At 49.6% G+C, this 20,645-nt stretch overlaps 1 long non-coding RNA gene across 1 annotated transcript; it reads right to left on the bottom strand.

Annotated features, from left to right (window-relative positions):
* Positions 1-574: 574 nt before the first annotated feature.
* Positions 575-8,555, bottom strand: LOC122369198. The gene is made up of 3 exons (XR_006254369.1): positions 8,165-8,555; positions 7,719-7,796; positions 575-627 (listed from the first exon to the last, which is right to left on the bottom strand). It is a non-coding gene; the product is annotated as an uncharacterized LOC122369198 (long non-coding RNA).
* Positions 8,556-20,645: the final 12,090 nt, after the last annotated feature.

The raw sequence follows: 20,645 nt of genomic DNA on the forward strand, positions 1-20,645 counted from the left end.
TTTGTTGGGTAGGTTTGATACCTATGACTTAGCGTTTCCCTTCGGCCACCTCCGCGCCACTGCACAGGACCGGGCGGCGCAGTTTGGGTAGCTCACAATCCTCCGAGAGACCGGTGTTTGTCGTGCCGGTGTGGCCTGTTGCACACTTTGTTGGCTGCAAGTACAAACGGCGCCGGCCGAGCCAGGGTAAACACTGCACCGGTAGGTCTCAGCGGGCTACGGACGGATTTGGTGTGGGAAAACGGATAAACTGGGGGCTGGATAGTGGATACTGAAGAGACGGAGAACACCTACCGATTTACCGGCTGCCGAGATCCGTCACTTTCAGTTAACTCAGCTAATCGCCTCAACAGATGGTAAGTACATACATGGAGTTACCAAACATCAAGCTAGACTGTTTTGTTCTAGGTAAGTGCAAATGCTCCATCAAACTGAAAAAAATATGATCTGCCTTCTCCCTATATATAGACCATGTATAAATGAATGAGACAAAGGAGGCCTCTGGAACAACTCAGCAGAAAGGCCGCCATGCTCGTCAATCGGAGCGCACAGAGGTTCCGTTCCTAGCCGCTGACCGGTCGTCGCGCCGCGGGGCTCCGTGGTGGGAGGAGGATCGTCGTGCCGCGACTGTGGAATCCTCTCAGGAGTCACGGATCATGTGTACGGAATGTGGAGCTCGTGCGGTCACCAACCGAGTGATGCCGGTGTTAGATGATAAGGCACTCATTCTTATAGCGGACTCTCACTCATACCTGCATACAGTGCCTGTGCCGGGCTGAGGACAGGAAATCTGTGTGTGGAACTGGCACTGAGTGAGTCCTCACCAAATGGCGGCCGTCTTTGTTGCTGACGAACATGTTCCGCTCCTGAGATCAGCGTATATACGACCGGCGGCGAACCGCCGCGGCAGTGCCGGCTTGAAGTGCACTCACGAGTTATGTTAACGCGCCCGAGATGGGCCCACTCACGGCGCTCTCTGCAGGCCGGCTGCCATCGGCCGTGCCATGTAACATTCAGACCATTACGGCTAAGTGCTTTTTCTGACAGCTGGCTTGAAATGTGGTGTTACACGCTGTCATAGACGGTGATAAGCATACAAACGCTTTGAAACCAGCGACAATTTGTTTCTGCAGGTGGATTCCTCTTGAACAATCGGGCTGCTGAGGCAGCTTGGAAATCGTTTCCATTATGTATTCAATTGAATTGAATCAAAAGTAGAGTCGTTTCCCCTAACACCAATATTATCACTGTCCCGAACATTCAAAACACGCATTATGCAACCGTATTTTACAAGAGATCAAAGCGGTAACGCAGTATTTAATTCCCAGCTGAAACAAACACCGCAGAACCAAAGTCTGGCACATACCTACTGGAAGATTTCAGCTTAGAAATACAGGCATGAGAAATACGTAGCTTACTCTCTTGAGGCACTAAACAAGTAGAAATGCGCAATTACATTTCAGATCTGATAACAACTTAATTGCACATCGAGCCAAATCCATCATTACACGCTCACATGGACATTTCTACGCCTCTTTGACTGATGGGCCAGAAGTCATTACGCGCCGTACTATAAACGTCCCGAGTTTCTCCTCTCAGTATCTGACAGCAACAGCACAACACATTATTTTCCATCCATCTCATTTGCGGCTAGTGCGTGTCGGCCGACGGGCCAGCCAGCAATTACATCTGGCGCGATCGGGCCCCGGTAAAAGTGCAATAATTGGTGGGGCGGGCGCCCGGGCCATTTTCGGTTTCACGGGCCGACTGGGTGTGGTGGGGGGGGGGGGGGAAGGAGGGAAGAAGGAGGTGGGCCCCACAGCTGGGCCCCCAGCGGCCCAGCTGTGGGGCGGCGGCGGCAGCGGCGGCGGCAGCCAACCCCACAGTCCGGCCCGCCGACAACACATCAGGCACGGACAGGGTAAATTAGCGGTCTCTGGCGACATGAGACGAGCCGCCGCTCACCAATTATGCTGGCGTATGACCAAAGACGGCAGAGGCGTGGAACCGGGGCGAGGCGGGCGCGGGAAACGAGGGAGATGTGAGACGGGCTCGGAAGGGCCCAACCAGCTGACAGTGTGGTCGGCAGGGAAGCAAGAGAGGGAGCCAGAGCAGGGCGGTCCAAACGTAAATGGTCCTCCATCCTCGTCGATCTCCAGCTAGGGTACGAACATCTATTTGGACGGACGACGCCGCTTATCCGTCGTCCATTTAGCTATAAGCGATTTTCGTCAGTCATGAGTGTGGCACTATGTCTCTGTATTGCATATTGCAGAAAGATAGATAAGCAGTCTTCCCTCAGATGTCAATGGCAAACTTGTGATGAGAATGTATGAGAACCTTTTTTTTTTAACTAATAGTCCGTTACCCATGATCAGGCAACCAGGAGTGCCCCCACCCTCAGTCCCAGCGACGCACAGAACCCTTACGTTAACACCAAAATCAAAATCAAAGTAGAAAAAGTCGCGGCACTCCCTGCTAAGAAGAGGAAAAAAACATAAAAGAAGCAGAATTGACTACGTATGATATTATTTAACTTGGTTAGTAGATACAGAGAGCCATAGTAGTTAATGCCAAATCCAGCATAAACTGTCCGCTAAGGGTTCAATCGCACATTGTTAGTGAGGAACACGCACACACTCACTTGGAAGGGGACATTAGTGGGGTAAATCAGGTCTGGTCTAATTCATGCATATTGTCTTGCCATCCCTCCCGATGCCCTCCAGCTAAGCCGAGCTTGTTGCAAGAGAGTCATCAGGAGAGATGGGGCCTGATATGGTGATTCGTGCGAGCAAACATTTCCATGCCAACATTCTCCCAGTCTCACACTCCTGCAGCCCGCCTGGCCAGGCCAGGGCGGTACCATTCACCAATGCATCAGGAATGGTCCGCCCCGGCCCCGGGGAGAACTCAACGTTGCCTCCCCAGCCGGGGAGATCTATGGGGTACCTCCCCGGCGCTCCAGGCGGGCGGCCCGCCCCCACCTGCGCCGTCCCGCGTACCGCGTAGTGGACGGCGCCCCGGAGGCCGGCCAGCCGAGCGGGAGGTCAGCCCATCGTATGGGCCGGTCCCCCGCCCGGCCGGCCAGCCGACCAGCCCCGCAGTTAAGCTGGGCCGGTCTCGGGTTAGCCCGGTGGGTGGGGTGGGGGCAACGCATCAGTCAATCAATCTGTTAAGGTACTATTTTAGTTAAAAACGGTATGGATTTGATGAAGAATAAAATGAGTTTTTTTCTTTTTTCGTTTTCTTTAAAATATATGATATGTGTTCTTAAAGATGCTCTCATGGCTAGTTACCCGTGCGCCGGTAGTCAGGACTTGTATAATGTATTCGATGAGAGTAACAGCACTGTATGTTCATTTTGCACCAGTGTTGGTGCTTTTCATCTTAGTAGATGTTTTTTCACTTTAGTTTTGATTGTTCCTATTCTGTCATGTTTTGATATGTCACAGAGTATGCTCAGTTTGTTCCACACTTCTGGGACATGAAATTTTACAGTGTGTTTTCGATAATTGTTTCTGGTGGAGGGTACCTGGAATGTGTCTTTGTTTCTGGTCACACTTGGGGGTTTAAATTTGAACAATTTTCTTAATATTGCTGGTTGAAGACCATTTAAGTATTTATATGCAAAAATAGTAGCTTTATACGATACAATGTCTCGAATAGTGAGCATACCAATTTCTTTCAATCGGCGTGTCACAGATTCTCTGTATGGTAAACCCATAATTATTCTGGCCATGCGTTTTTGCACTGTCAAGATTGCTTTTAAGTTTGTTTCATAGTTTATGCCCCATACCAAGCAGCAGTAGTTTATATGAGGCAAGACAAGGGCGTTGTACATTAATAGGCTGTGGTGCTCACTTAGGCACCATCTAGCCCGACTGATGATACCTGCAATTTGATTTAGCTTAGTAGAAAGCTTTTTTATATGCTCTTTAAAAGTTAGCTTTGAGTCTACATAAACACCTAAAAACTTTACACATGGAGCAAGCCTGATGTTACTGCCTTCAATATTTATATTAAGTTGATTTTGTTCTTTTGTTTTGGTATATACTTGATAGCACGTTTTTTCAAGATTCAGTTTAAGCTTGTTGCATTTAAACCAAGTGTTGATAAGTTGTAGCTCCCTATTCATCTTGCCTTCTAGTTTACCATACATGCTGTCACTGAGGAAGATATTAGTGTCATCTGCGAAGGTTATGATATTCAATTGGTTTGATATGGTGCTTAGATCATTCAAGTAAATAATGAATAACAAAGGGCCTAAAACAGAACCTTGGGGTACTCCACAAGTTAGGCTCTTTGGTGAAGATACTTGCTCTCCTATTTTTACTCTTTGAGTTCTATTTTTCAGGTAATTTGCGATTAGATCCAAGGGCTTTCCTCTTATACCATATTTATTAAGCTTTTTAATGAGTACTTCATGATTGACACTATCAAATGCTTTCTTGACATCTAGATATACTCCAATGGCATGTTTTCCACTTTCTAGGGCTTCAGTGATAAAGTCTAAGAAGTAAATTAATGCATGTTCAGTAGAATGTTTCTGCCTGAATCCAAATTGGGTGGCAGATATAATACTGTGAGTTTCAAGGAAGCCGTATAGTCTTTTATAAATAACCTTCTCAATGATTTTGGAGACATTTGAGATTAATGAGATTGGTCTGTAATTTTGGGCTAATGACCTGTCTCCACTCTTGAAAACTGGAATGACAAGAGCTGTTTTGAGAAGGTCTGGAAATTTGCCTTGGCTCATGCTCAGATTTGTTAAATGTACCAATGGTCTTATAAGAGCAGGTTGCAATGCTTTGATGATTTTGACACTGATGCCATCATCACCTGGAGAACCATTTTTCAGCTCTCTCACAATTGAGTTGATTTCTTCAATGTCAGTTGGTATCATAAATATAGTTTCAGCATTCTGATTCTTTATGAATGATAATGGGTCACAATTTGTGGCATTGACACTAGAATTTATCTTGGGGCCTACATTTACAAAGAAATTGTTGAGCAGGTCACATATTTCATTTTGGTCACTCACAATACCCCTTTCACCAACCAGGCTGGTTGGAGGAGAGGACACAGACTTTGTACCTAGTATTTCCTTGATGATGTCCCATGCCTTTTTCCATCTCTTTTATATTTGTCTAGCTCATTTTGATAATAGGACCTTTTTGCCTTCCTAATGATCTTAGTAAGCAAATTTTTACATTCCTTGTATTTTGCAAAGTTTTCTTTGCTCCTATTTTTCAGATAACATTTGTAGAGCATATCCTTTCTGTTTACAGATGTTAGCAATGCTGATGTCATCCATGGTTGTTTCTTTTTGTAGCTTCAACGAGCCTCGTTCTCTGCTCTGAGGAGTGGGAACGCTTCTTCGTCACAGAGAATCAATTGGATCTTTGGCTCACACCTCACGCGAATTCTGATGGGGTTACGATCGGAGGCTCCGCTGTGAAATGTCCTTGCGAACCCGGGCACGTGCAGTGATCATATTTCAAAATGAATATATTGCACTGGAACTTGATTCAGTGCGTTCCCATCATGGAGAAAAAGAGCCATTGACTTGGAAATTTTGCCATCATAAAATGGTCTCGAAATAGAACTGCAGGCTGTACCAAACGACATCTTTCACCCTTGGCCCTGGCACCCCTCGAATTGAAACGACATTGCGCTTCCGAGAGCAATCCTTCCAAACATGGTTCGGTGCACGGATATGAGGTTCGTTAAATTTGATATTCCAAGAGCGAACAGTTTTCATGGCCCCACGGAAATACGTGTATATCAACAGCTGAGAATGTTATGAGGCGTTATATGTTACAGATAGCACAGCTTCCAAAATTTAATTGAAACTCTAATTTGGGAGAGACCACGTCAGATGGCCAAGTCCAGTCGATGATGCATTACATGGTTTAAAAATATGCACCTTTAACTTCCATCACGATATGTGCGTATGTAGCATATTGTAGGATCGCAATCAACATATATGTACCTTCGCATAAACGATACCAGCTTATTTGAATGGTGCTTTGGTCCCTCTAGTAAAGGCCTAGTTTATCTATCAAATCATAGTCATATCATTAATTTGGTATAGCTGCTAAACACCCTCACGAACAGCTCATCACTCCAAATGATTATCGTGGATGGAATGTAGAGACGCAGATCATTTATATTATTGTATGTTTGAAGCTGCACATTACTGATTGAATATTTTGCAATGAGTCGTTACCTCTTGACAGATCGATCATTGTTTAACCCGACCCCCACCGGACACGATTTGGTAGCCGAGGTCTGTGACGTCAGCCGGGCGTGAAGTTTTCCCTTCACCATAGGCTTAACACACAAACTGGCTGAAGTTCATGCCAGGATAGCCCGGCCTGAAAGTGCAAAAATGATTAAATTTTGCCCTCATTAGCTTCATTGCTTCATTTCATAACCAAAAACGTCCGTTATTAGGCCTCAATGAAGGTACAAAGTACTCAAAATCGAAGTTCAAGAAGATGCTGTCCGAGCACAATTTGGTAACATCACGTGACCTCTTTTCAACAGATTGTATGTATTTTAGGAATATAATTACACGGTTGCTGCCTAAGACATCATAAATAATACACGTGTAACATTTATTTCTTCTGTTTTAGTCATAACATTGCAAAACGCAAAGTTTATCATGGCAGTCACGTGACCAAAGGTATAGCAGGGGGCTGGGACAAACACTCACAGGATTTCAAGTTTTGTAATTAAATTATATAAGTTTCATAATGAAATTGAAAGATTGTATTTTTTCCTAATAAAATACAAATTTTCGTTTGTAAAATATTTTCCTTATAGGCGAAATTCTACATATAAGAAACGTCTGTGACGTCACCAGGGCTTTACTCAAAACATCCGACCTACCTGTTTCTTATAGGTATCTTGGTTTAACCTTTCTGATGACCATAGTCTTGAGCTGAGTGATAATGCATAATGCAAAGGTAGTGAATATGCACCTTGTTAGTGAAAACTAAAAGGAATGCTCAGAAAAGAATGCTTCCAATTTTTTTTTTATAAATTGCAACTTGGATGCAAATGTGCTTTTCATGGTTTTTAGGTATTGTTGTCAAAAATGCTTACGATTCAATTCCAAGTAATTGATTCTTCTTACACCATTTTGAACGCCTTTTTAGTTGTTATAGGTACAGTTGGTAATCATTTCTTTCGGACATGGAAAGGAAAAAAAATGGTTGACAAGAAGAAGCGAGGTGCTTCACTCTGCAAAAATGTCTAAATAATAACAAAATATCCTTGCGCAGACATCTGGCATAAGAAGCCTAACAAAACCTCTGGTGAGATGAATGGTTTCGCCGTTGTCACTGGACACCTCCCGCGGCGAAAATGACGCAGCGTCGCCCCGCGTACAGGGGTGCGCCACCGGAGCCGCCCGTGGGCCGTTCTTGCTCGATATCTGATCGGTTGCACGGTGAGCGTCTCAAGCACAGTATTCGCCTTTTTGTCACAGCATGCACCACTGCAAAAAGTGATCTGGTGCTGGGAACAATGCCACTGGGACTGCCGGCCGGGCGGTGGTCGGGGGGCGGCGGTCGGGGGCGGTCGGGGGGGGGGGGGCGGTCAGGCGCGCCCATCCATTCCTGAGTGACGCTCCCCACAGTTCTCTCGGCCGCACTATGTGACGGCCGAGGTTAGTAGCCGACATTATCGGATCTACAGCGGCCGGCTCTCACCTGAATCAACAAACGGGCCGCCGGCGGACAGGCGGAGCCACAATGCCGGTCCGTCGGCCCCGACAGCTCCCGTGTTGTCTGTGAAAACACGTGACGTCAGAGGAATTAGCGATCCGTCGATTGAGGGTCGCTGTTTTATCCCCAATGGGATTCTGTCCGACCATTGGTTTGCTTATTGGGAGCGGTCTATTCATTTGACTTATTTTGTAGTTATGATGAATTCGTTCAGCATTTTGCCATTTCATATTATATTGCATTCTGCTCACTGCGTACAAAGATATATGCTTATGAATGCATCTAGATATTCGTTATCTGTGAAACGCACAATACCTAACACAATATGCAATCAAAAATGAAAAAGTTACACATAGTAACCACAAATTGTATGCATTTATCAATTAACTTGCACTATTTGCTGGAACCAAATGCACCCGACAACCACTTACCGTTCGTCCTGGAAAAGCTGGTGTGGCGGACGGGGCTGACGAGTGCTCCTCTGGGGCGAGTGCTCGGATACAGTGGCCGGTAATGGCTTCCAGGAAGGTCGGACAGTAATACCGCCTCTCTGTGTCTCCGCGGCAGGAGACCCCTCGGCCCTCGAGCAGCCGAACCGCCTTAGGTGCCCCCTCGACAGCAGCTACAGGTCAGAGGTCGACCGAAAGGCGCTCAATGATCTGCAGTTAGAGCCACCGGAACTATGAAGAGCTGCAGCGTAGCTCTGTTGACCGTTGGGTGACTTGTGTCTTACTGCATGCAATCTTCTGTCTCTTCTTTTTTGTCCATGACTACTCGTGTCAGACCAGAAGCTAAGAAAGACGACAACCTGTAGGATCTCCTGAACATGACATCCTTAGCTGTATGGATGACGGTCATGACTATAGAGTAAAGCAGCCGCGGGCGCGGACAGCCACAGGAAAACTGACGTCTTTTGAGAGTGGCTAATGCAGTGTCATGGGAAGAAAAGGAAAACTGGAACTACGTCATCTTCTATATTGCAAAAACTTGTGTCCTAAGGTAAGTAAGCATGCGCTAAGTAAGCACTAAGCATGGCCTATGTAACAAATACTTGAAATTAGATATTTCTTCTAAGTACCTACATGCTTGTTTAGATCAAAATGCAAACATAAACGTATAGATAACGAACTTACGTCTGTAGAATGAAAATGGCAAGATCACTTTCAAGTTACAATCCCTACTTACTTCCTGGTTTACATAACTCGATTTGATTTTCTTTGTAGTCTGATGAACTTAATTAGCTGAAACACTGCCTCACAGCTTCTGTGAGCCTGAATGCAAAACTAAGCCAGCAAGGACTCTTCTGAAGCACGTGTTCGCATTATCTGTCATGGCCGCCTTTTCAAAATGCTGATGGAATTTTAGCCTGCTGCACGGCGCTCGGGGGCACATCAGTCGTTGTGAGATGAATTATTCACGCAGTCGAGCGGCTCATAAAATGCCGCGATTTAGCCTGCACGGCATCGGTGACACATTTCAGCAGCGCAATAAGCAAAAAGTTAAAAATAATCTGCACGTGACAGTGCGTCAGGGGTACAGCGTTAGTGAATCAGGGTCGTTGAATATTCAGAGCGCGCTCCGACTCGGGCAGAGAGGGCCGTGCCCGCCTGTCCGTTATCGTTAGATACTCAGATATGTCACTCTTCGTTAGAGAGCAACAGAAAATGAAATGGAGCCACCGGGAGGGAAGGGGGCCGGTGCAGCTTCCGCTAAATGGCAAGTCTGTCGCACAATATGGCGCCTCTCGTGCGAGCTCATAATGCTCGGGTTTATTCAGCTCGATTGACATGGGTAGCAGAAGTCAGCTGCCAATTTAAACGGAAACATGCTGCAGGTGAAATCCCATAAATGATGAGTCACCCTCCATGAGAGCGGCGGCCGGACAGCAATGACAATGGCTAAGCGCATCTTCGTGATTCTGAATCAGGTCAGATGAAGCAACGCCGCCAACACGGCTACAAACAAGTCGGCACGTCACCGGACTACAGCGCTGCGACCGTAGCGCGGCGATAAAGCCGCGTGTCACACGGCGCGGTCGTGACTACCGGCGCCACTCGGCGGCTCTTGAGGCTCACCTCTGGCCACAATGGGCGCCTCATTTGTCCACAGCCGACCGAGCCTTGACCGGCGAGCGCGCCCCCGCGGCGGCCGGAACGGTCACGAAGCGCCCTCCGTGTCCGGCGTTCCGTCACGACCGGATCGGCCCCCCGGCGGCCGGCGGAATGGCGCTCTCCGGGGCCGCGCGGTCTGCAGTGGCCGTCGTGACGGCCCCGGGCGTCTGGCGCGCCCCGGTCCCGGGTCAGCCGCTCGGACACCCGGTGGGACCTGAGCAGCCACCGCGCCGAGCCGCCCTGCCGACCTGCAGGGGGCGCCGCGCACGGGCACCTGACTCGGCGCGGCCCAATTATCATCTCGCGGCGTCAAATGAGGCGCGGCTCCCGGCGCGGCGCTCGTTTGGGTCGATCAGCCGGTGGCACGCCGGTCACGGTCCGTCGTGGGAACGGACGGCTCAGACGCTGGGTGTAGTCGCGCCGCGGCCGGTCACAGGTCACAGTCGATCGCAGCGAGGGCACGCACGGCCGGCCGGCAGAAACGAGCGGTTACCGCGCCGCCTGATGGTTTGATTACCGGCCATCCATCACCCGATTGGCCGGCTGTAATTTGCAGAGAAATGCCGACACAATCTAAGCCGCGACACGGGCCGCAACAAAAGATGCGGGCTGGTGATGAATCTGGCGGATTCATCGTCAGCCCCGACCGAAAGGCTCGGTGAAATGTAACAAATCGCCCCGGGGGATATCAAGGCACGAACTCAATATTTGCCGCGCCGGGGATTCAGGGGCGTCCGAGCTGATAGGAAATTCAAGGCGGCGCTGAGCCCGCCAGAAGCCGGAAAGATTCCCGTCTCTTCTCCACCCGGTTATACGCCGAACAAAATGTAGCGGACAGGAGATCAAACGAACGAACGAAAGAACGAGCGGACGGAACGAACTCACGAACGAATTTGGAGAGGTCATTGAATCAGATGCCACCTGCTCGCTCTGCCCCGACATTCTCCCACGTTCGTCTACCGGTGTTCACCGATAACCTACGCTGACTGGCCGTGTGTGACAGGCCTATCAGACCGAAACTATTACCCCCGGGATTACGGCGCGTCCGGGCCGATTTTATTGTCTTGTGAAACTAATGGCCGATAAGCCATTTATAATCCGCGCTGAGCCGGAGCTGGTCGGTCGGAGAGAGGCCGACAAACGGGCCGACAAACAGCTGGGGCACTGCTGCCTCCCACCGCAGTACAGCGAGACGGGCAGCGAGACGGGCAGATACCTACATTACACCGCGATTAGGGCAGTGAGACACACAGTCACTTCTGCCTTCCACCCCAAGACAGGGCATTACATTTTGAATAACCGATACAAGAAAGAAAAATTGCCAAAGAGAACAGCAATGGATTGGTGAGTAAGTCTAATCTACTTACTAAGCAGCTAAGCACCTAAGCACACCATGTACCATCCTGCATTAACCTGAGCCGTGACATGTGAACCTGCCCTCAACTGCGGCGTGCGTGAAGCTGTGGCGCCGGTTTGCGTGGCCTCCCGACGAGATAAGTGGCCTCTGAGGGGCCGCCGAGCCCGACTCTAATTGGCCGTCGTGCCGAGTCACGCTGGACCTCGGCCGGCCGGCGCGACTTCAATGGACTGCAGCGGCCCGTCTGCACGGGAAGGGCCACAACTGGGCGCTACTTCAGAGGGCGGGCGGCTGAGAGAGGCGAGACAGGTGCGGCGATTGAATTAAACTCGCAGGTGGAGGCAGCTCGAGGGGACTCAACGCCATCCCAGTGTAAAGCTTAAGATCACCGTCCTTGTCAAGCAATCCAATTCGTGATTACTTCGCACCCCTCTTGAATTCCTCCGAGAGGTAGTGGGCGCAACTGCAGGGAGAGCATTGCAAGCACATTGCACATGTAGTTTTCATTGTCCATATGTCAGACATTGTTCAACATACGCGCACCACCTGTTCAGTATTTACCTACATCCCTCGCTGAGGATCTCGCCGCCATTCTGCGCCTCTCCTTCCCTGCCGTCTATCAGAGCTCTCTAACCCTTCCTGTGACAGCGCCGGCCGTCACTTAGCGGTCGTCAGACCCACTCTGCCTCTGTCGCCGACACCGCACCCCTGTCATCGACACCGCCGCTGTCTCCGCGAATTTCGAGCGCCTGACGTCGGCGGCATCAGAGCACCTTCCACCGGCGCCGTGTCGCGACCCCGTCAGCCTCATGTGTATGTATAGAGGTCGGCGATACGGCCGGTTGCAGCCGCGAGAGCCTCCGTCGGCCCCACCGATCCGAGCCGCACCGACGCACCACCGATGGCTGTCGATTAGAAACACAATGGGACGCGTCCGCGGCCGGCCGCCGCCCGCCTCCGCCTGTCGTCATTTGTCTCCGCCTGTCTCTCCGCCTGACCAGAGCTCAGCCCGCCTGTCCCCGCCTGTCTGCGCCTGTTGCCGGCTGACCGATCCGCCTGACACGCCTGTCGAGCCCTGTGACCGCTCAGCCTGTGTCTGTACGGGAAACGGCTAATAGGTGAGCGGGGTTCTGTAACGGACTGACAGACGGACAGACGGACAGACGGACAGACGGACAGACGGACAGACGGACAGACGGGCAGACGGACACACAGACAAACAACAGACAGACAGACTGACAGACAGACAGACCGACAGACTGACAGATCGACAGACCAACAGACTGCGTTCCGGGTGGGCCAGTTTGATTCCATTCCAGCATTCCTACGTGCTCGGGGAGTATCTGGCTACAAAAGGAGGGCCTGATCTCGTCGAGTGGTCAGATCCTTTTCTGAGGAGGATAACTGGTGTAGGGCTGACTTATATGGCCAGAGATCAGAGTTGGTCGTGAATGCTAACCATGCGTTCAAGTCAGGCGTACTACTGAGGATGGAACAGGCCAGCCCTGTTATACTTGTAAATCAAGGTGCAGTCATTTTCTTACGCACGCCCGGCATTTGGCATGTCCAAGTGAAGTGATCAACCGCTTGAAGGGTGTCTTTGTGCGATTTTATCAGAAGAATTCCATGACTTTTTGCTGACTAGGTTCAGATAACAGTGGCCTCTCTCGTGGAATGCTGCTTCTTTTGAAACAATGGCACCCGTTGCATTCTACCGTAAATAAATTACATCATAAAGGCTATTCAATCGTAGTTTCATTTGAAAAGGAGGATCATCTGTTCTAACATTGATGCTCCTGTCATCGTCAGACCAAGACCAGGCCCATAGCAGTTTCAGTCAGCCCAACGATCCGGGCAAGACTTTGGTTAGTGGCAATACCTACAATAAAACGACACAAAAGTTGGAATCGCTCAACATTTATGTAACTTTGGGTTCTCGGTGAGTTTCAGAACAATATTGCTTCAATGTAGGTAAATGCTAAAAAGCTGGATTCACAGAATGTAGGTATAGGGATTATAAAAAAACAATTGTGATCATCATGCCGTTCATAACTTGACCCATATCTACTTTTTTATGAATCGAGCAAGTGATTGGCATACGTCAATCATACGTGCGCACAAACTAGCTTGCAATTATATGTCGTGCTTCCATCAATCAGAATGAGATAAAAAGGTAGCCGTTTGCGATTCGTGGGTGGTCTGCCGAGCCAATCCTCCTACCTCGTTCGGAACACATTTTTAGCTCAAACAAACAGCATTAGCCGGTGCCGCGTTTGAAGTCGCTGCTTAGGCGGGCGCTTCCAATCCGTGCACGCCACCGCCAGCGCACGTGCACCCTAACGAGGCGTCTACAACATCGGGCTTTGATCGCAATTTAATCACGGCTTGTTCGGGCAGATCAGAAAGCTCACTGGGCGCTGGCGCCTAAGTCGGGACCTCCCACGGGCGGGTGTTTCATCAAAGCCAGCCAGCCAGCGCGCGGAGCGACTTACAGAATTAGCGTGGCACAATATCTTTAGCATTTTGACGTTAAGCCGGCCAATCCTACCGGCGAAACGGCCGCCAGACGTGCCGCGTGTCATACGGACCACTTTTCTACCGCATCGCTACCGCGCTTCGCCGCTGCGCGCACCGGGACCATCTGTCGGGCATCAAGGTGTAAAATTTGGACCGGTGCCACCGATGAGGCGGATCTTTTGCGAGCCATTCAGCGCCGCGGTGACAGTGCGAGAAATGATCGGATGCTCGGCGATCCACGGTCCGCGCACTGAGCTGCGGGCGTCTGACATCGACCGGATGTTGATCTGAGGGCGAGGGAGGACCGTAGGGGGATTGGGCGACGGGCGTCAGAATCGAGACCAATGGGCGGAAATGGGGAGGGTGCGGGACGAAGATGACTGGGAGCAGTTGGGTTTAGTATTTTCTGTCGAGTTCGTCTTCCCGTTCATGTTTGTCTTGCTGACGGCCACAGTCTGTCCGTCTGTCCGTCTGTCCGTCTGTCCGTCTGTCCGTCTGTCCGTCTGTCCGTCGTTCTCTGCGTCTGTTCTGATCAGATCTGATCGGACAAGTAACAATGCGTTGGGCAGAGACAAAGATCAGTAATCTGTATTCGGTGTGTGTGCGGTGTGTCAGCTGGCTCGGCGTCACCGCCGCCGCCGCCGTCACCGCCGCCGTCACTGAAACGTCACTGACAACGTCACTGATGTCAGTCGACGGTTTTTGAACGAGTACTGAGCAGGAACCGAGGAAAAATCACTGATATCGAGTAGATACCATATCGAGCGGACGACAGACAGACAGACGCATGCTGATATAGAAAATGATCGGCTCGCCGCATACCAGATCCAGGTAAGTGAATAAATTGGGGAAATGAATGAAAGTCATTTATAGTAGACGATTTAGTAACTGAATGTGGCCAAGACCTATCATCGAAGAAGGATATATCCGATCAATTTCCAGAAATGGGGTGGGTAAACACCATCTGACAGATGTCCTGTCGAAATACCGAGGAGGCGGGACGCTGGAGCGAAAGCTTGATGTTGAACGGAGACCAACAAGAGAGCCGACCCCTGAGAAATACAAACGGTCAATGGATTGGCACACTAACCGTGTTTATTTGTTCTCGGCATCCGTCCCTATCCATCTTACCGGGCGCAGGGTTTGTTGAACGTGTTGCCTCGGCCGTACGGACGCATTCGTCTCTCCCGCGCGTGCCATATATTGCGCTCCTTGTATTTGTCTCGGCGGCGTGTCTGATGCGCCGCCTGCCGCCGCCGTCACCGTTGTCGTTGTCCGCTTGTCCACCTGTCCACGGCTCCGTGTCCACGGCTGTCCACCCGAGGACGTCTCGGCTGCCCACGTCCGGTCCGCCTTTCATGTTTACCGCCGGTGGGTGCTCAATCACTGTGCGTCGGCGGACTGTCCCGCTCTGTTGGAACGTCCCTTCAACTGACCCGCGTGTCGGACTGTCCCTGCTGTCGGCGGCCCGGCCCTGTCCTGCACCTTTAGCTGGCAGTGGGACTACGGTAGAGGGACGGCACTGCACGACGCTGAACTACATAGAGGAAAACTGGGTGTAGAAGAGATGGGGTGAACAGAAGTGAGGAGAGGTGAAGTTGGGAGAGTTAACCCTCGCCCCGTTGGGGGGGCCATTTTGGCCCCCCCCTGTGGTTTTTCCTAAATAGCAAGAAAACGGCGGCGCGCAGCGCCGCCAAATTTTCAGAACCTTCCCGGGCATCAATTTGACACCTTCACACCTAATATCAAGTCTTAGGTCACCTTAGGTCAGGAGTTATTGAGGTCAAACTGAGATGTTCGAGCAAAAATGAGCAAAAAACATGCAATCTTGAAACGCTCACCAAATCTACAGTTATCAAGCAATTTCAAAGTTCTTTATACGGGCTAGTAGACAAAAAGCGGCGCTACAAAACTGCTATCTCGAATTTTCAAAATTTTGGGTTTTTGACCCCAAAAAATTCAAGAAAATGATTTTTTTAGGAAAACTAAAAAAAAATAAAAAATCCCGAATTTCGAAAAAACCGGAATATATGTGATAGTCGCTGTGCTCTTCTATATACATACCAAATTTCAGATCGATATCTCGTTTTTTGGCCAAGTTATAGCGAAAAAACTGTTCAAAAATGATGACGTCAAATTTTTAAACTCAATTTTTAGCGATTCTAGACCACGTACGGCAAAACAAAGACCACCATTGAACTTCCCGTGACGAGCTGCATCGATTCGATACCCATTTTATGCAAAAATATCAACTTTGAAATTTGACCTAATTTGACCTGACCTTGACCTGACCTTGACCTGACCTTGACCAAAACGTGACCTAAGCTGGCCCCAAAGGTCGCCTGACCCACATAATCGCATTTGTCATGTAAAATGGACCATAAAACATGTATCACACGACACTTTCATATTGTGACCCCCCAGTGACCTGACCTCTGTGACCTGACCTGGTATCAGTGACCTCAAATAGCAAGATATGTGTTTGAAGAACATTTCCCCATCGATGATTTTCAATGAAATGCATTTTACTCGATTTTACAACGCATTTCTTGAAATGCCTGTAAACGGTGAAAATTGTTTCGTTTCGTTTCGTTTCGTTTATTTAGGGGTTGTCCACAAGTGGCTATTACGGCCCAGTCAATACATGATAGGTACACACACCCACACACACACATATACATACATACAATATACACGTCAATATAAAGCAACACCCGCAAAAGCATACATAAAATATCTAAAATCAGTCATGTCACTTGTCAGTCACTATCTAAAGTGCTGCACCAGCTGTCTCCTGGAACCAGTCGCCTTCACCTCCGGCGGCAGGCCGTTCCATGCAGCGGCGGCTCTATACGAAAACAGCCGCCTGGTCGCCGCCAGTCGAACCCGCGGCAGGTCGAGCACAGCTGCGCCCGCAGCCGTGGCCCGCGTGACTCTATTGGAGACGGCGGCACGCGGGCGAAACATGGACCGCAGCGAGTCGGGGGCGCCGGCGGCGTACAAGGCGCGTTGCACGTTCACCGCGTCACGGCGTGCGATGACCTCACCAATGCCGGGCCAGCCGAGCGCGCCGAGGGCGGGGGTGATGTGGTCGAATTTGCGGAGACCAGAGACGAGCCGTACAGCGAGATGGATGGTCCTCTGCAGCCGGTGCAGGCGGGATTTGGAGGCACCACCCCAGACTGACGAGCAGTACTGGAGGTGGGGGAAAACGTGGGTTTGAACGAGGATTTTAAGGATGTCAGGGGAGAGGTGATGGCGAATTTTGAACAGTGATATAAGGATTCCATTTGACCGCCGAACGATAGAGGATATATGTGGCTCCCAGCTCAGGGTTTGGTCGAGGAGAACACCCAGCACCTTGATGTGTTTTGTTGGCCGAATAGTTGCATCATCTACGTTAAGGGTGAAGTTTTTGACTTTATCAACTGAATTTTGAGTGCCAAGAAGAGTGAAGCAGGTCTTCTCTCCATTCATTTTTAAACTGTTTAAGCTAAACCAGCGTTGAAGTTGCTGAATGCTCTCCTCGGCCCGGGACTTCAGCACTTGGATGCCAGTGGGATTGGAGGGTGCTGAGTCCAGGATTTGGGTGTCATCCGCGTAGGATATGAGTCGGCCATGGGGGAGGAAGCCGGTAAGGTCGTTGACGAAGATGAGAAAGAGGATGGGACCCACGATGGACCCCTGGGGAACACCGTGGGAGAGTGGGAGGGCCGTTGAGGAGCGGATGAAAAATCGCCAGCTCCCTTCGTGCTGCTGGTACCAATGTCGCCATCGTAACTGGAAAGAGAATTGAAAGCTTGACCAAACCACACAACAACAAGGAACAAACGGACAGCGTGGTTTACAAAATTCCCTGCTCTGGCCCGTGTCAGAAATCATACATAGGAGAGACAGGAAGGGGCTTAGAAACACGGCTGAAGGAGCACAAACGGGACGTCCGAAATCACGACTCAAAAAACGCATTCGTTCCACACATAGACAAGTGTGGAAGCCTGCCAGACTGGTCCAAGGCGGGCGTCATCGAGGAAGGAATGTCAAAATCAGTTCGTAAAGCAAAAGAAGCAGCACATATTATGTTAAATGATGTCATCAACGTAAAATCGGGCTTCTTTACGTGGGCAAAGATCGGAGCAAAGATGGCGATAGATATTTAAACGTATTTGTACCAGTGGAGGGAGACCACACATTCTGGAACGTGGTTGGACTCCAAAAATGATGTGTTTCTGTGGGTAAATGTATCCTGTGTCATTTTCATGTGAACGATTGAGCGAATACGAATAGTAATTTATCGAATATTTGTCGAATATCCTATTGAATATGCTATCGAATATGCTAATTAATTAAACATAGGGGAGAGCGGGGTTAAATGTAACACGGGGCAATTGTAACAGTGTTAATAATTCATAAACTTACCAATAGAATGAGCTGATTTTAAGACCGAAAATGCGTAATTCTATACTGCCTTTCCCAACAGAGTTTGAGGCGAAAGTGCCGGGTATGTCGATGGCTGTGCACAGTAATGTGTTTTTGAGAGCATTTTGTAAATTTTTATACCGTTATATTTGATTAGCTCACTCCCGCCATTGAAAAGATATCGACTTCAGACTTTGTGTAAGCGTTAGCAGGCTTGTTGCCCATAAATTGAAAGCATTAAATGCTGTACATGCAACATCTTTTTTGCGCCCGTTTCGGCTAAAATATGTCAAGGCGCGACGGGGACAATTGTAACATTTTTGCAGGGGTCAAATGTAACAGGCTATAGGTCAGTGCCCATTATGTCAAAGTCGTCAAATTTTCAAGGAAGACGAAACATTGCTAGAATTAAGAGAACTGCAAGTTTAATCGCAATCGGCAGCTTTTTACGCGATTTATTTGCGAAAAACCGAGGGAGATGAGGTCCATCCAACCCCTGCATAAGTGCGAGGTTTTAAGCCTTAATTCCTGAGAAGAAACGTACCTACCAAGTCTTGGAAGATGAACAAGTGTCCAATACTTTCGTTAAGTCAAATTTTTTGGAAAAAATGTGTTGCTGTAGCCTGTAAGTTAACATGTTACAATTGTCCCCGGGTGGTGTTACTTTTGACCCCGTATCTGGGGTGAATTGTAACAGCTGAATTGACTTTTTCAGACAACAATTTTGACCCGAAAAAGAAGTTATTTTGGAAATGTTTTAACTGCATTTTAAAGACAGAACATCGTAGTTTTTGATAATAAAAGAAAGAACTTTATAACTGCAAATGTGTTTGCACCAAGTGATAAAATGCAGAAAATGTTACAATTGACCCCGTTCTCCCCTATGTACTAAGTTTCATTTCATTTGCACTGACGAAGACGCCTTGTCGTTGAAACGTCTGCGAAATATAGATATAAAGATTTGAATTGCACTGTTTTGTCGTTTGTGTACTTGAAACAATGTCTTCTTACCAACAAGGAGCGGATGAGTTGGGAACGGCCAGAGAGGTAGCTGCTGAACCAGCGGGATGAGATGCCATACCACTCGAGCTTGTTCAGAAGCATCGAGTGGTCGACACTGTCGAATGCCTTGCTCAGGTCGACTGACGTCACCGCGGCAACGTCACCACCGTCGACCCTGCGAGCCGCCCATTCGACAATGTCGAGTATGGCATCTTCAGTGGAGTGGGATGGGCGGTAGGCATACTGGGATGGGGAGAGGATGTGGTTAGTGATGAGGTAGGAGGTGAGCTGAGAGCACACAACCTTTTCAAGGATTTTGGAGAGAGATGGGAGGATGGATATGGGGCGGTAGTTGCCAGGCTGGTTGGGGTCACCGGATTTGTGGATTGGTGTGACGATGGCAACTTTCCATGCGTCAGGGAAGGTAAGGGTGGATATGGATGAGTTGATTAGGTGAAGGATGGGCGGACCGACTGCAGGGAGACAGCTTCTGATCGCAGCGATCGGAATGCCATCAACCCCAACAGCCCTCGACGCACTCAGCCGGCTGATGGTCAGAATCAGGTCTGGCAGCGTTATGCATTGAGGGGCGAAGGCGCTCGCACATACCCTGGGAGGCCGCGGGCCGGCAGCGGGGGTCTCGGTCCCCTGCGCGGCCCGCGCGGCCTCAGCTGCCACACGAGCGCCGACACCGGCAAAATACTCGTTGAGCTGGTCGGCGCTCAGCACATCACGGTCTGGTGGCTGTGCGCCTGCAGAGCCTCTCGCAGATAGGTTAGCACCAAATCGCTTAAGTCTATTCCAAAAATGTTTCGCATCACAGTGTAAAGACTCTGTTAAGTAGGACCTGCGCGCACGAGACAGAACTAGCTTCGCTCGGTTCCGGAGCCGCCTATAAACGTCATGATCAGTAACTGAGCGTGTGACGGCCCACGCTCGCCGCGCCTCGTCCCGCTCCGCCATGGCCGCTCGGACCAACTCGGACCAATTGGACCTTTGACCTGACCTGTGACGTCATCGGTTTGACCTAGGTCAATAAAATTGGGTCACAAGGTAGTTCCCTGATAGGGCTATCCAACACCGTTTGCCGCTTGTCGCTAGGTTGCGTGGTTCTCGAGATCTTAGGGGGGGGGGGCCAAAATGCCCCCCCCCCCCAACGGGGCGCGTTGCTCGGCAGAGCCCAACGGGGCGCGGGTTAAGGTGACATACCATAAAAGGAGAGGTGAAGTGAGTGGAACTAGAAATACTAAATACCCATTAGCTTAGGGCAAAAGGCCGATGTCAGCTGGTGAAGTCAGCTGAAATCAGAGGGCTTGTCGTGCTGGGTGAAACTTCAGTTCAACACCTGATCGATGAGTGGCACAAGATCGCTTGAGCCGGGCGAGCCTGCAGATATCCTGTGGTCCTCGGAGCCCAAGAAGGGGCAGCCGAGATGGGAAATGGGGGCCACTGTTGTTGAGTCAATAAGGCTCCCGGGAGTAGCTTATTCAGACTGTCGGCGGATTTTCG

Source organism: Amphibalanus amphitrite, unplaced genomic scaffold (assembly GCF_019059575.1).
Source record: "Amphibalanus amphitrite isolate SeventyFive unplaced genomic scaffold, NRLGWU_Aamphi_draft 001015F_arrow, whole genome shotgun sequence".
In the NCBI taxonomy this organism is placed as follows: domain Eukaryota; kingdom Metazoa; phylum Arthropoda; class Thecostraca; order Balanomorpha; family Balanidae; genus Amphibalanus; species Amphibalanus amphitrite.